Raw genomic sequence first — 15,204 nt, forward strand, 5'->3', positions numbered from 1 at the left:
AAACTTTATATGCAACTGTTCACTAAACTATACGTTGAAATCATTTGGGCAACTCCCATGAAACTTATTTAGTATCTAAACCAAGGCTTGTTATCTGTAAAAATATACATAACTGTTAGAAAATAAAGTTTTGATTTATAAACGGAAGCTTGTGCTCGGATAAGATCAAAATATGCCAAGGGTAACAACCTGTATTAAACTGACATCTTGTTCACAAGATCTGAATGATTGTTGGGTTAAATTTCAGAATAGTTCGTGAGAAGAAAACAGTAAGTTATTAAACTTTCACAGCTTTAGGAGAAAGAGAAAAACAATGACAATAATACATTTAAAGAATGGCCTGTGATATATGAAAGTAACAAAAAGAGAAAAATGAAGCCTGACTAAATAAACAATGTACATGTACCAACGTTTTATCTACACTTTCTAACTGGTTCTTGCTTCTTGTTTTAAATGTATTACTTTATTTGTTATTAAAATAAGGTTCCATAAATAATACATATATATATTTTTTTTTTAATAATTAATTTTTATTGTCATGAACAGTTCAAATTCAGCTTTTAAGTTTTCATAGAGGATAAAAGTAGTTAGCTGATACACAGGAACTAAAGAAAATTACCAAATTTATTACCTTTGGACTCATTTGAATTTTGTAGGAGTTTGCTGAAAGTGGCGAATTTCCCCGAATCACGTGAGCAATCTGGAAACATTAAATATCCACACACAGTTAAATGTTATCTTGTATAGAAGCCCTGAACTAAAGTGAATAATAAACATTAACTTGTATGTACAAGATAATGTGTCACACATATAAGAAAGTATCTCACAGACGAGATAAAACGAAACTTCATACTGTTGGTATTACTCAACAGTGTGCAACATATTCAATCTAATATGTGAATATTTTGTCAATATGATCAGAGAATTGTTTACTCAGAGTGTTATGTAGTGTCTCAAGCCGAGAAATATACCATGACAACTAGTAAGAAGTCTCAAAGTTTTCCTCTGTGGTAATCCCAAGTGGAAGTACAAAGATGGTAGAGTGTCAAGTTTAAGTGTCATTTTGTACAGTCAGTTTATGTTACATTATTAGTAAACACTGTTATTTCATTACTAATAAACAGTATGAAGAATGTGAATACATATGAATTATTATCTCGTAAACAGGACTTTTCATACATACAAGCTGAGACCTTTTTTTATTAAAGTTGCAGTTCAAGGTTTTCATAATCTTGTGATAGGAGTTGCCTATACATTTTAGATGTAACCATGGTAATCCTATGTTTAACTGTTTATTAGAACGTTGCAAGTTCCTTTTCTGGAGTCTGATGCTTTGCAACTTTTCAGTTTAACCATTTATATAAGAATTAAAATGGAATTTGTGTCCTATTAATTTTGATACTATAGCACTTTTAAGGTAAAATTTTTAAAAACCAAGTTATTTGTTAATCCTGACATAATTATACTAATAAAATGCATAAGAACTAAGGGAATGCTTAAAATGTTATTTTTAACTTAACTGCAAACAAACTGTTACATGGATAAATTATATTTAAAATAAACTCGAACTTACCATTCTCATTTTCGAAAATTTAGCAGCCCTTCATCGGTGAAGTTTGAGTACCTTCTTCAATAAAAGACAAGTCTGTGAGGTACATGCCCAGGTAAGGAATACATGGTGGGTCACACCTGGAATGGAAACATGATTTTATATTAGTTATAATAGAAGCTTTTTAAAGTTGTTTGTTCACTATATGTTACATTTTTTAAATACTTTTGAATATTTATATTCTTCATTATTTGAAGACGAATCTCATGTTTTTTTCCTTCTAAAAGTGGTTTTGATTAAGTTTGCTTTCCTAAATTTCACATGCAAATTCTCTCTGTGGCTTGAAGGTGTATAATGCTAAAATTTAGGGTTTGATCCCTACAGTAGGAAAGGAACACAAATAACCCATTACACATTTTTATGTTTAAAAACAAACAAGATTCTTGTTCTTGTCAGTAGAAGGGAACTAATATTAAACTAGTAGACAAGTTAGTGTACTGTTACCCCTTATAAAAACAAAATCTTAAACTACTAAAGTTATACAGAACCACATTGCAACTGGTGTCACACAACTACTGGACTTTCACCCCTCATACAGAACTCTGAAGTAATGTTAATCACACAATTACTGGACTCTCTCCACCTGTGTCATACAACTATTGGACTCTCACCCTCTCATATGGAACTACAAAGCAATTGGTGTCACATAACAACTGGACTTTCACACAAGGGGTGATTCCCACCTTGTGTCATACAAGTTCTAAGTTTTATCCAATCACATAACATTGAATCCTAATCCGTAAGTTGATAACTTGTTAATTGGCTTTCAAATGATTAACTGCTAACCTGCAAAACTCAGCCGCCAAACAAAATCTGTATCTTAACATGTTATACAACTATTACCTTTTTTCTCTCATACAAAGCTACCTGTGAAATTAAAAAAAAAAAAAAAGTGTCAATTTTAACCTGTGAAGGGCATCCCTCATGTTCCGAAACCTCCCATCAGCTGAGACTAGGACTTGCAGTTTGTCAACTGTCTGCTTGGTCTAGTTTAGAAATAAAATATATTCAGTTAACAGATCTTGCAGCCTTATCTAATACAATATAAAATATATATATATAATAAATAAATAAAATGATTTAAGGTACGTACTGTTTTAGAAACCTTTTCCCACGTTTTCTTTAGTCGAAACACTGAACTGTTCATAAATGCTGCACAGATCTGGAGGACACCATTAAAGTTGTGAAGACAGCGACATATGTCAGCTACTGCTGCCCACTTTTCAATGACGCACACCCTCTTAGCCATCTCTGGAGTTCTCATGATTTCGGACACAACTAGCCGACTCACCTGTTGGATTAAAACTACCAATCTAAAGAAACTGTTTTCATGCAACTGTATGTACTGAAGTATGGATGTTCACAATACCCAGAAACTATAAAGTTTTTGTTGATTGCACTCCAGGTGTTCGAATACCTCGCCATCACTTGAAAATAAGTGAAAGTAGTAAGTTATTATTTTGAGGTATTAACCTTATTTTTCCCCTCAAGCAAAACATGTCAGCATAAAATATGTCATAACAATAATTTCCCTGAAATAAAAAATAATTTTCTATAAGATCCCTGGTTTCTCGGTGGTAAGTAAGAGGTTTTATAATGTTATAAAAAAACAGGTTTCAATACCTGTGTTGGGCAAAATGCAAGTAGACTACAATGTAACACTGTGGTCAACATCAAAACAAACAAGATACTTTACCAGATACAAGTTTTTACAATCAACAGATTAAGGTAAACAAGTTATCCACAGAGGAAGCTGAATAGTTGTAAGAAGTGTTAACAATTTAAATAAAACCTTTCATAATCCTATTGCCAATCCTTATGACCAGAAAAATTAATAGATATAAACTGGTGCTGGTTTCAACTCCTTTTGATCCATTGGCTTATTAGCATACTGTAACTTGAATCAGTTCTAGATAATGCATGTTCAGTACTGGAACTGTTATCATCAGTATAAATGTACACTACCACATTCCTCCTTTCTCAAAACAAGGTCCCTCCTAATCTCAGGACGATAGGATAATCACTACCAATGATTGCCTAATTTACACATCACCTAGGATCACACACCAAATGAACTATGTGGCTTCTGCTATTAATGTTTTTTTCATCTAAATAGTTTAACTCCATAGCTACTACCAATAAGAAACCTTTCAACAACTTACATCGTTAAATCTCCTAGTCATCAGTATGATATGTGGAGCTTTTGTTGTTTTCTCAGCTTTCATCCATGCTTGCCCAAGAAATTCTCTGTAAATGATACATAAATGTTACAAAAGTAAGACACATAAAATATTCTTACAGTTTAAAACAGACACTGTTACAAAGGTGGAGCCTCTGATGAACAGTCAGTTACACAAATCATTATCTTGTTTTGTTTTTGTCACAGTAAAGAAGTAAAAACTTTACTAAGCCTAAGCTATCAAATCAACAACTGCTCTTATTGAAAGTTATGATTTTTATGTATTGAATATCTATTCTTCTTATGAGGTTTGATTGAAAAGAAGTGACTGCATCTGAAATCAAGGTAAAATATTTTGTGCCAGAAGTGGCTCAAATTAATGGTAAGTGAGCAGTACGACAGATCACAAGGTTTGAGACACAATGCTACTGAATGCCCATGCAATTTCTGCTGTGAGCATGCTATAAAAGTGACAGTCAATCAAAAAAGTTACGGACTTGTTCTTCTGCTAATTAACAGTTCAAGATACCTCAAGCATAGCAAATTTAACCTGACTCTTTAGTTTACAAGGTGTGATTCAGGTTAAAAATACAGATATGTAACCAGAATCATACAGATACGTAACCAGAATCAAAACAATAAATAGAAATCTTAAACTTTTCATCCACTCACATTTTTCTTTTGATATTAAACATAATAAAGATTGGACAATAAACTACACTCACTCGCTCCTGATGGAGATAAAAATCTGGTGATCCAGGAAAGTCATTCCTTCAGCCAATTCCAAAGCTGATAAAGTCTCTATAGTTTCCTTACTTGGAATCTGAAAAAGAAATTGCTTTAAAGATAAATGACAAAGTTTTGAAATTCAAGGTTACCTCATTTTCATTGCCTAACGAACAATATCTAAAATACAGAATAAAAAGTAAAATAAAAACTTCACATTGTAAATAACCAAGTTGTTTAGTAATTAACCTTAAGTAATGTGAACCTTTGTTCCTTTCCTCTGATTTAGAACATAGAGATATCTGTGAAACTAACCAAGCTGTTTGGTATTTAAACTTAAGTAATGTGAACCTTTGTTCCTTTCCTCTCTGATTCAGAACATAGAGACATCTGTGAAACTAACCAAGCTGTTTAGTATTTAAACTTAAGTAATGTGAACCTCTGTTCCTTTCCTCTCTGATTTAGAACATAGAGACATCTGTGAAACTAACCAAGCTGTTTAGTATTTAAACTTAAGTAATGTGAACCTTTGTTCCTTTCCTCTCTGATTTAGAACATAGAGACATCTGTGAAACTAACCAAGCTGTTTAGTATTTAAACTTAAGTAATGTGAACCTTTGTTCCTTTCCTCTCTGATTTAGAACATAGAGACATCTGTGAAACTAACCAAGCTGTTTAGTATTTAAACTTAAGTAATGTGAACCTTTGTTCCTTTCCTCTCTGATTTAGAACATAGAGACATCTGTGAAACTAACCAAGCTGTTTAGTATTTAAACTTAAGTAATGTGAACCTCTGTTCCTTTCCTCTCTGATTTAGAACACAGGTACATCTGTGACATGAACAAGATATAAGTAATACATTTCCTGATGGGGTAAGTTTATCATGTCACGTGTACCACATCTTACCATAGGTGGTGACAGTAGAACATCCAGTTCAACTTTTGTTGTCTTTTCTTGATCTTGTTTGCTTATCATCTGTAATATCTGAGCTGCTGCCTTGTGTTCAGCAGGTAACAAGTTTGTGTTGTGAACTAGTTCCTCTAAAAAATCATTTGTCAACTGAGGAGTTTAGGATCATTTTCAAAATCCTGAAAGAATAATAGTTTGTAATCTTCAGAAGTTAAAGAATGCAAATATCAAAATAAAAATCTCCATAAATCAGAAAAACAAATAAAAAAACTCCAGTACCTGGGAATGTTTGGATACCCAGTGACGTAGAACGTTCAAAACTCTCATGGTAGCAGCTGTGCTAATCATAGACTCGCTTGGCCTTTGTATTGGGATCTTCAAATCTGTTCCAGCTGTCAGGTACAGGTTAAATTCATTCTTTACTTCTTAGACTTATAAAGATTTAAATAAAAGATTTTTGAGACAAATATATATAAAAAAATATGTTCGACATTTCATGTAAATAAAATGTTTTATTTATTGTTTGCATAAAACAATATATTTACACAATTATGAATATTTTGTTAGATGTTTCATGTAAAGAAAAATGTGTTTATTATTTGTATATCAATAAGACATTCACAAAATTATTGAAAATGTCTCAGGTGTTTTGCACAAGTAAAGATACGTTTATTGTTTCTATAGCAACACTAGGTTTGTACAATTATGTGTTTTAAATCTTAAACAAAGATGTTTTTATAGAAGGAATATATTCACACAATTGTGAACAGCATGTTAAGTGTTTGATGCAAACAAGGACATTGTATTATTGTTTATGTAGCAGTAGTGCAATCATAAAACTATAGACAGTGTGTTATCTAAGTGTATCACATAAATAAAGACATTGTATTTATTGTTTGTATATTAAACTCACAATGTTTGATAACAACTTTCACCTGATATAAACTTTGGCTTTAAATAGTACAATTAGTTTAGGAAACCACCACAGCCCCGTGTTTTGGGAATTTTTAATTTCTTTCAGCCACCGAGTCTTTCTTAAATACTGACTTTAATGTCCTCCTCAGGAAATTAGAGTCAGTTTTAAAAGATTCACTAGACAACTTTTCCACACAGAGAATATAAAAATAAAAACAACCACTCCAGAGTACATACACTAATTGAATTTATATACATGTCACTGAAAAAAAATAGACATTACATTGCTATATATATATATATATATCATTAGTGTATCAAATTGAGATGGATAAGACAAAAACATATCACACAGCAGACTTGGGTATAAACATCATTCAATGAATTTATTAAACCTAAAATTGACATTAAATCCATTAACCAGCACTGTTTCAAAACTCCCATTATATCAGTAGTAACACATGTTTTATATTGAACTATGTCCTGAGACTATTGCTGTTTCAAAACTCCCATTATATCAGTAGTAACACATGTTTTATATTGAACTATGTCCTAGGACTATTAAAAACTACAGCAACTTAGTACAGATTTAAAAAAACGTCAAACCCATCTTGGAAACCTACCTGCACTGGGAAAATGGCTACCAGCTCGTGATTGGGGTTGTGACGGTGGTTCTGGTGGATTACTAGACCCTGCTGTGGCTGCTGCAAACGCTGCTGCCGCTGAACTTGTGCTAGATCTAAAGTAACACAGTACAAAGTGAACGCCAGTTACTAACCCTGAAATGCACACTTTCTTAACGTTTATAATTAACATAAACCTAAGTATACAAAGGTTATTAATGAACAAAATCATAATTATTGTCAAGACAGTTGGTTATGAAGAGCACGTTTCTTTAATCAGTTTTCACTTTCCCCAGTTCTTGACTAATGTTGTGAACTGACAGTATAAATAACAAATCTGAACTTGAATAAGGTGGAATAATCTTAAAAAAAATCAAAACAAATTATGTGAGATAAAATTAGAACAGAAAGTTTTTAACTTAATGGAATACTTGTTCAAAAACACTTATGTACAGGCAGTGAGGCATGTTTGTAACAAAGATTTAGCTAACATCAGAGTGTGTCTTGTACTGTACTAAAGATTTTTATATGAATTCACTAATTATTATTTGACGAACCTGCGAGTTGATGCCCGGGATGAAGTCACTACCACACCAGCTTTACTGCTATGTTGTGGAGAGTCTGGGTACTGGAAGCTGCTTCTTGGAGTTGAGAGTATGGTTGACTCTGTCTGGAAACTACTCCGTGGAGTGGTTGAAGGACTTCCACTTTCAGTTTCACTGCTTCTCTCTTCCCCACTGCTATTATGTCAAAAGTAAGTTAAATATTTGAAGTAAATGTGTAAACACACAAAATATAATACAATATTTCTAAATGAAAAAGTAAAATTAAAATAAATTCCCACACCTGCCAGTTTTATTTAGAAATTGTAATACTCAGAGTGTCAGTATAGGATGTGCTCCATCCTGCTCCCGTGGCTCAGCCATAAGCCTCAGGACTTATAACAATGATCAAACCCAACTTTTTTTTTCTAAACATCAAAAATTTTAAAATAAAAAAAACATGCCTCAATCTTGTTCTTCCATTACATTAATAACAGATCTAATTATGTACAATAATTAAATGTGAGGTTCAACTCCTCACAATGGATGGAATTCTGTGCTAAACAGAAGCCCCAAGACAAATTAATTCCAAGAAACAAAGAAAAAAGTAAAAGTACTCAAAAAATGTACAAATTGGTTTTTATAGAATATTTTATTAGTTTTGCCAGAATATTCTACAACTAATCTTCCAGATTTATATACTTTAGATACAAAGAACTATGATCACACAGGTAGGTTTTATTTTGATTCGTTTCCAATACAAAGTTCTATGCTAATTAAGTACGCCAACCACATGAGTGGCCACCAGTTTTAGGTAAGTAAAAGATAAATAACCTGTAACTAACTCCTTTCTTTAAAACATTTTAATTTTTTGCAGAGAACACCCCTCACCATGAGAGAAATAAAATATCCATCTTATAATTCTAAACTTTTGTTTAAGGCAAACTCGAGTTTATTAATGGACATTTCTATAAATGTAACTAAAATCACAACCTATTTAGAATTAACTGGATTACACTTTGTAACACAAGTTTTGTTCCTGGATAGTATGTTATTTCTTAAGTGCTTATGTTGTAAAAGTACAGAAAATGGTCATTATTCCCTTTGAACTTTGCTTTTGTGACCTAGATAATGAAATTTAGGAAGTAACCTATTTTCTATGTAAAAATAGGCACATTTTCATAAGGTCTGAATAAAACAACATATAAATCAATATTTACGTGTATTTATACTAAAGTTACAAAAAATGTTTAGAAGTGAGTAGTTTTTTCAGATTTGCGACTGTAATGTAAATCACTTTTACATATCATCCCCCAAATATAGTCTCCCATCATGTTTTTGTTATATGCTCTCAGGTCACAAAAACAAAGTTTGAATAGAGAAATAGGTCTTTTCAATTTGTCATAAGCAATTGGGAAACAACACTTTCTGTCCAGGAAAAAGTAAAACTTCTGTTACATAGTGTTAATGAACCTGCAAAGTATCGATAGCTCCTGAAGAAGATGTAATTGTGAAACTTTAAACTAATCAAGTTACATCCTGGAAAAACAGATTTTATTCACATTTATAAAAATGTTCATTTTATTTTTATTTCCAAATTTTGGAATTGCACCTTTACCAGGGGTTATACCTGCTTATCAGATGGCACAGTTATAATTTGTTTTTTACTTGTTTATGTTTGATGGTGGGAAAGGTCTGTTTTCTCTAATTACATCTCAACATACCATTATCAATATATTTTAATATTAAAAACTACCATACCTCCCCTGACTCTTAAATATGTCATAACATTTGGAGCCGATTGGCTGGACTGAACCGGTGGTGGAATCTGCCGTTGTTTATCCAGAGGAAAACGAATCGGAGAAGACATTGAGGGAAGAGGTGTTTGAGGGGGCGTGTTTTCAGGAGTTCTAACTGGTGAAGTTCGTTCAGGTATGCGCTGTGGGGCAATTGTTCTGCAAAAAGTTAACCACTCTTGTTAATCATAGTTTGTTGATTTATCATCTAAACATATGACTTCTACAGATATGGCTACAAATATGATGTGGAAGTTAGTAGTCAATCAGATGACTTCTACAGGTATGGCTACAAATACGAGGATGAAGCTACTAGTCAATCAGATGACTTCTACAGGTATGGCTACAAACACGAGGATGAAGCTACTGGTCAATCAGATGACTTCTACAAGTATGGCTACAAATATGATGTTGAAGTTACTAGTCAATCAGATGACTTCTACAGGTACGGCTACAAACACGAGGATGAAGCTACTAGTCAATCAGATGACTTCTACAGGTATGGCTACAAATATGATGTTGAAGTTACTAGTCAATCAGATGACTTCTACAGGTACGGCTACAAACACGAGGATGAAGCTACTAGTCAATCAGATGACTTCTACAGGTATGGCTACAAATATGATGTTGAAGTTACTGGTCAATCAGATGACTTCTACAAGTATGGCTACAAATATGATGTTGAAGTTACTAGTCAATCAGATGACTTCTACAGGTACGGCTACAAACACGAGGATGAAGCTACTAGTCAATCAGATGACTTCTACAGGTATGGCTACAAATATGATGTTGAAGTTACTGGTCAATCAGATGACTTCTACAAGTATGGCTACAAATATGATGTTGAAGTTACTAGTCAATCAGATGACTTCTACAGGTATGGCTACAAACACGAGGATGAAGCTACTAGTCAATCAGATGACTTCTACAGGTATGGCTACAAACACGAGGATGAGGCTACTGGTCAATCAGATGACTTCTACAGGTATGGCTACAAATATGATGTGGAAGTTACTAGTCAATCAGATGACTTCTACAAGTATGGCTACAAATATGATGTGGAAGTTACTAGTCAATCAGATGACTTCTACAAGTATGGCTACAAATATGATGTTGAAGTTACTAGTCAATCAGATGACTTCTACAGGTATGGCTACAAACACGAGGATGAAGCTACTAGTCAATCAGATGACTTCTACAGGTATGGCTACAAATATGATGTTGAAGTTACTAGTCAATCAGATGACTTCTACAGGTACGGCTACAAACACGAGGATGAAGCTACTAGTCAATCAGATGACTTCTACAGGTATGGCTACAAATATGATGTTGAAGTTACTGGTCAATCAGATGACTTCTACAAGTATGGCTACAAATATGATGTTGAAGTTACTAGTCAATCAGATGACTTCTACAGGTACGGCTACAAACATGAGGATGAAGCTACTAGTCAATCAGATGACTTCTACAGGTATGGCTACAAACACGAGGATGAAGCTACTGGTCAATCAGATGACTTCTACAAGTATGGCTACAAATATGATGTTGAAGTTACTAGTCAATCAGATGACTTCTACAGGTATGGCTACAAACACGAGGATGAAGCTACTAGTCAATCAGATGACTTCTACAGGTATGGCTACAAATATGATGTTGAAGTTACTAGTCAATCAGATGACTTCTACAGGTACGGCTACAAACACGAGGATGAAGCTACTAGTCAATCAGATGACTTCTACAGGTATGGCTACAAATATGATGTTGAAGTTACTAGTCAATCAGATGACTTCTACAGGTATGGCTACAAACACGAGGATGAAGCTACTAGTCAATCAGATGACTTCTACAGGTATGGCTACAAATATGATGTTGAAGTTACTGGTCAATCAGATGACTTCTACAAGTATGGCTACAAATATGATGTTGAAGTTACTAGTCAATCAGATGACTTCTACAGGTACGGCTACAAACACGAGGATGAAGCTACTAGTCAATCAGATGACTTCTACAGGTATGGCTACAAATATGATGTTGAAGTTACTGGTCAATCAGATGACTTCTACAAGTATGGCTACAAATATGATGTTGAAGTTACTAGTCAATCAGATGACTTCTACAGGTATGGCTACAAACACGAGGATGAAGCTACTAGTCAATCAGATGACTTCTACAGGTATGGCTACAAACACGAGGATGAGGCTACTGGTCAATCAGATGACTTCTACAGGTATGGCTACAAATATGATGTGGAAGTTACTAGTCAATCAGATGACTTCTACAAGTATGGCTACAAATATGATGTGGAAGTTACTAGTCAATCAGATGACTTCTACAAGTATGGCTACAAATATGATGTTGAAGTTACTAGTCAATCAGATGACTTCTACAGGTACGGCTACAAACACGAGGATGAAGCTACTGGTCAATCAGATGACTTCTACAGGTATGGCTACAAATATGATGTTGAAGTTACTAGTCAATCAGATGACTTCTACAGGTAATGGCTACAAACACGAGGATGAAGCTACTAGTCAATCAGATGACTTCTACAGGTATGGCTACAAATATGATGTTGAAGTTACTGGTCAATCAGATGACTTCTACAAGTATGGCTACAAATATGATGTTGAAGTTACTAGTCAATCAGATGACTTCTACAGGTACGGCTACAAACATGAGGATGAAGCTACTAGTCAATCAGATGACTTCTACAGGTATGGCTACAAACAAGAGGATGAAGCTACTGGTCAATCAGATGACTTCTACAAGTATGGCTACAAATATGATGTTGAAGTTACTAGTCAATCAGATGACTTCTACAGGTATGGCTACAAACACGAGGATGAAGCTACTAGTCAATCAGATGACTTCTACAGGTATGGCTACAAATGTAATGTGGAAGTTACTAGTCAATCAGATGACTTCTACAGGTATGGCTACAAATATGAGGATGAAGCTACTAGTCAATCAGATGACTTCTACAGGTATGGCTACAAACACGAGGATGAAGTTACTAATCAATCAGATGACTTCTACAGGTATGGCTACAAACATGAGGATGAAGCTACTAGTCAATCAGATGACTTCTACAGGTATGGCTACAAATATGATGTGGAAGTTACTAGTCAATCAGATGACTTCTACAAGTATGGCTACAAATATGATGTGGAAGTTACTAGTCAATCAGATGACTTCTACAGGTATGGCTACAAATATGATGTGGAAGTTACTAGTCAATCAGATGACTTCTACAGATATGGCTACAAACACAAGGATGAAGCTACTAGTCAATCAGATGACTTCTACAGGTATGGCTACAAACATGAGGATGAAGCTGCTAGTCAATCAGATGACTTCTACAGGTATGGCTACAAATATGATGTTGAAGTTACTAGTCAATCAGATGACTTCTACAGGTATGGCTACAAATATGATGTTGAAGTTACTAGTCAATCAGATGACTTCTACAGGTATGGCTACAAATATGATGTTGAAGTTACTAGTCAATCAGATGACTTCTACAGGTATGGCTACAAATATGATGTTGAAGTTACTAGTCAATCAGATGACTTCTACAGGTATGGCTACAAATATGATGTTGAAGTTACTAGTCAATCAGATGACTTCTACAGGTATGGCTACAAATATGATGTTGAAGTTACTAGTCAATCAGATGACTTCTACAGGTATGGCTACAAATATGATGTTGAAGTTACTAGTCAATCAGATGACTTCTACAGGTATGGCTACAAATATGATGTTGAAGTTACTAGTCAATCAGATGACTTCTACAGGTATGGCTACAAATATGATGTTGAAGTTACTAGTCAATCAGATGACTTCTACAGGTATGGCTACAAATATGATGTGGAAGTTACTAGTCAATCAGATGACTTCTACAGGTATGGCTACAAATATGATGTTGAAGTTACTAGTCAATCAGATGACTTCTACAGGTATGGCTACAAACACGAGGATGAAGCTACTGGTCAATCAGATGACTTCTACAGGTATGGCTACAAACACGAGGATGAAGCTAATGGTTAATCAGATGACTTCTACAGGTATGGCTACAAATATGATGTGGAAGTTACTAGTCAATCAGATGACTTCTACAGGTATGGCTACAAACACGAGGATGAAGCTACTAGTCAATCAGACGCTTTCTACAAGTATGGCTAAAACGTGAGGATAAAGCTACTAGTCAATCAAATAACCTTTCAAAATATCATCAAAATGAAAAATCTGGCCAATGATTATTGAGATTACCATCTGCACATATGGTTCAGGCAATATCAATGTAATTGCTAGTCTACAAGGGGGCCTTCAACATATTTGAAAGAGCACAGATGGAGCAAATCAATCAATAACATGACTTTTTAAGAAAATAGCAAAGGACATAAGAAAATAACAAGTTGGAAAGAAAACCTACCACAGGCATGACTGAAAACACAAGATAGAAAACTAGTGGTATGACAACCTTCCAGAGTATGACTGAAAACACACATCAGAACAACTGGTGGTAAGACAACCTTCCAGAGTATGACTGAAAACACAGGACAGAACTGGTGGTAAGACAACCTTCCAGAGTATGACTGAAAACACAGAACAGAACAACTGGGAGTAAGACAACCTTCCAGAGTATGACTGAAAACACAGAATAGAACAACTAGTGGTAAGGCAACCTTCCAGAGTATGACTGAAAACACAGAACAGAACAACCAGTGATAAGACAACCTTCCAGAGTATGACTGAAAACACAAAACAGAACAACCAGTGGTAACGCAACCTTCCAGGGTATGACTGAAAACACAGAAAAGAACAACTAGTGATAAGACAACCTTCCAGATTATGACTAAAAACACAAAACAGAACAACTAGTGGTAACACAACCTTCCACAGTATGACTGAAAACACAGAACAGAACAACTAGTGATAAGACAACCTTCCAGAGTTCAATGAATTCTACGTCTTTAATTTTTGAGACAACAGTAACAATCAGTCTGCCATATGCTTTTTCTTTTAGTTTGTCAAGTGATGTTCTGTAATGATAACATAATTACTGATATACTTTGTAACATTACCTCATGTAATTTATTTACAAACATTATGTAATTAACTGGTGAGTCTACAATGGGATAGTTACCTCTTTGTTCAATTGACCATAATTTAAAGGCTAATTAATCTGATTACTTTGCAAATAGATATATTTAATTTAATTTCATAAGAATAAACTAATTCCAACATATCTGTTTTATTTCCAACACATAATGAATGTGACCATAGAACTCTCTAAGATATATAAGATAAACCTTAAAAATATAGTGTCACTTGTAATTTCTACCCATAACGTTAAAGTCATAACAGAAACTTTCTGTGGTGGTAGCTTCCAAAAGCATTGACGGAATCACATCTAACAGACAAAATCCAAACTTGGATGAAACTAATAAGCAAACATGGAAAATCAATCAGTGTAGAATTGAGTGCTAAAACCCACAACACCTACCTCTTCTCACTGTCTGCAGCCAGTTGTGAGAAGACAGTACCCACAACACTTACCACTTCTCACTGTCTGCAGCCAGTTGTGAGAAGACAGTACCCACAACACCTACCCTTTCTCACTGTCTGCAGCCAGTTGTGAGAAGACAGTACCCACAACACCTACCCTTTCTCACTGTCTGCAGCCAGTTGTGAGAAGACAGTACCCACAACACCTACCCTTTCTCACTGTCTGCAGCCAGTTGTGAGAAGACAGTACCCACAACATTTACCACTTCTCACTGTCTGCAGCCAGTTGTGAGAAGACAGTACCCACAACACCTACCCTTTCTCACTGTCTGCAGCCAGTTGTGAGAAGACAGTACCCACAACATTTACCACTTCTCACTGTCTGCAGCCAGTTGTG

General features: G+C 34.5%; 1 pseudogene across 1 annotated transcript in view; it reads right to left on the reverse strand.

The window, feature by feature from the left end:
• Positions 1-1,578: 1,578 nt before the first annotated feature.
• LOC143231316 (ras-specific guanine nucleotide-releasing factor 2-like) overlaps positions 1,579-15,204 on the reverse strand; it is a 128,777-nt pseudogene continuing 115,151 nt past the window's right edge. The window contains exons 19-29 of the transcript XR_013016876.1: positions 9,260-9,458; positions 7,918-7,931; positions 7,519-7,701; positions 6,962-7,077; positions 5,703-5,815; positions 5,421-5,602; positions 4,514-4,611; positions 3,772-3,856; positions 2,703-2,900; positions 2,516-2,595; positions 1,579-1,689 (exon numbers count right to left, since the gene is read on the reverse strand). The product of XR_013016876.1 is annotated as a ras-specific guanine nucleotide-releasing factor 2-like (transcript). The remainder of the gene's footprint in view (positions 1,690-2,515; positions 2,596-2,702; positions 2,901-3,771; positions 3,857-4,513; positions 4,612-5,420; positions 5,603-5,702; positions 5,816-6,961; positions 7,078-7,518; positions 7,702-7,917; positions 7,932-9,259; positions 9,459-15,204) is intronic.

Source organism: Tachypleus tridentatus, chromosome 11 (genome assembly GCF_004210375.1).
Source record: "Tachypleus tridentatus isolate NWPU-2018 chromosome 11, ASM421037v1, whole genome shotgun sequence".
Lineage (NCBI taxonomy): Eukaryota > Metazoa > Arthropoda > Merostomata > Xiphosura > Limulidae > Tachypleus > Tachypleus tridentatus.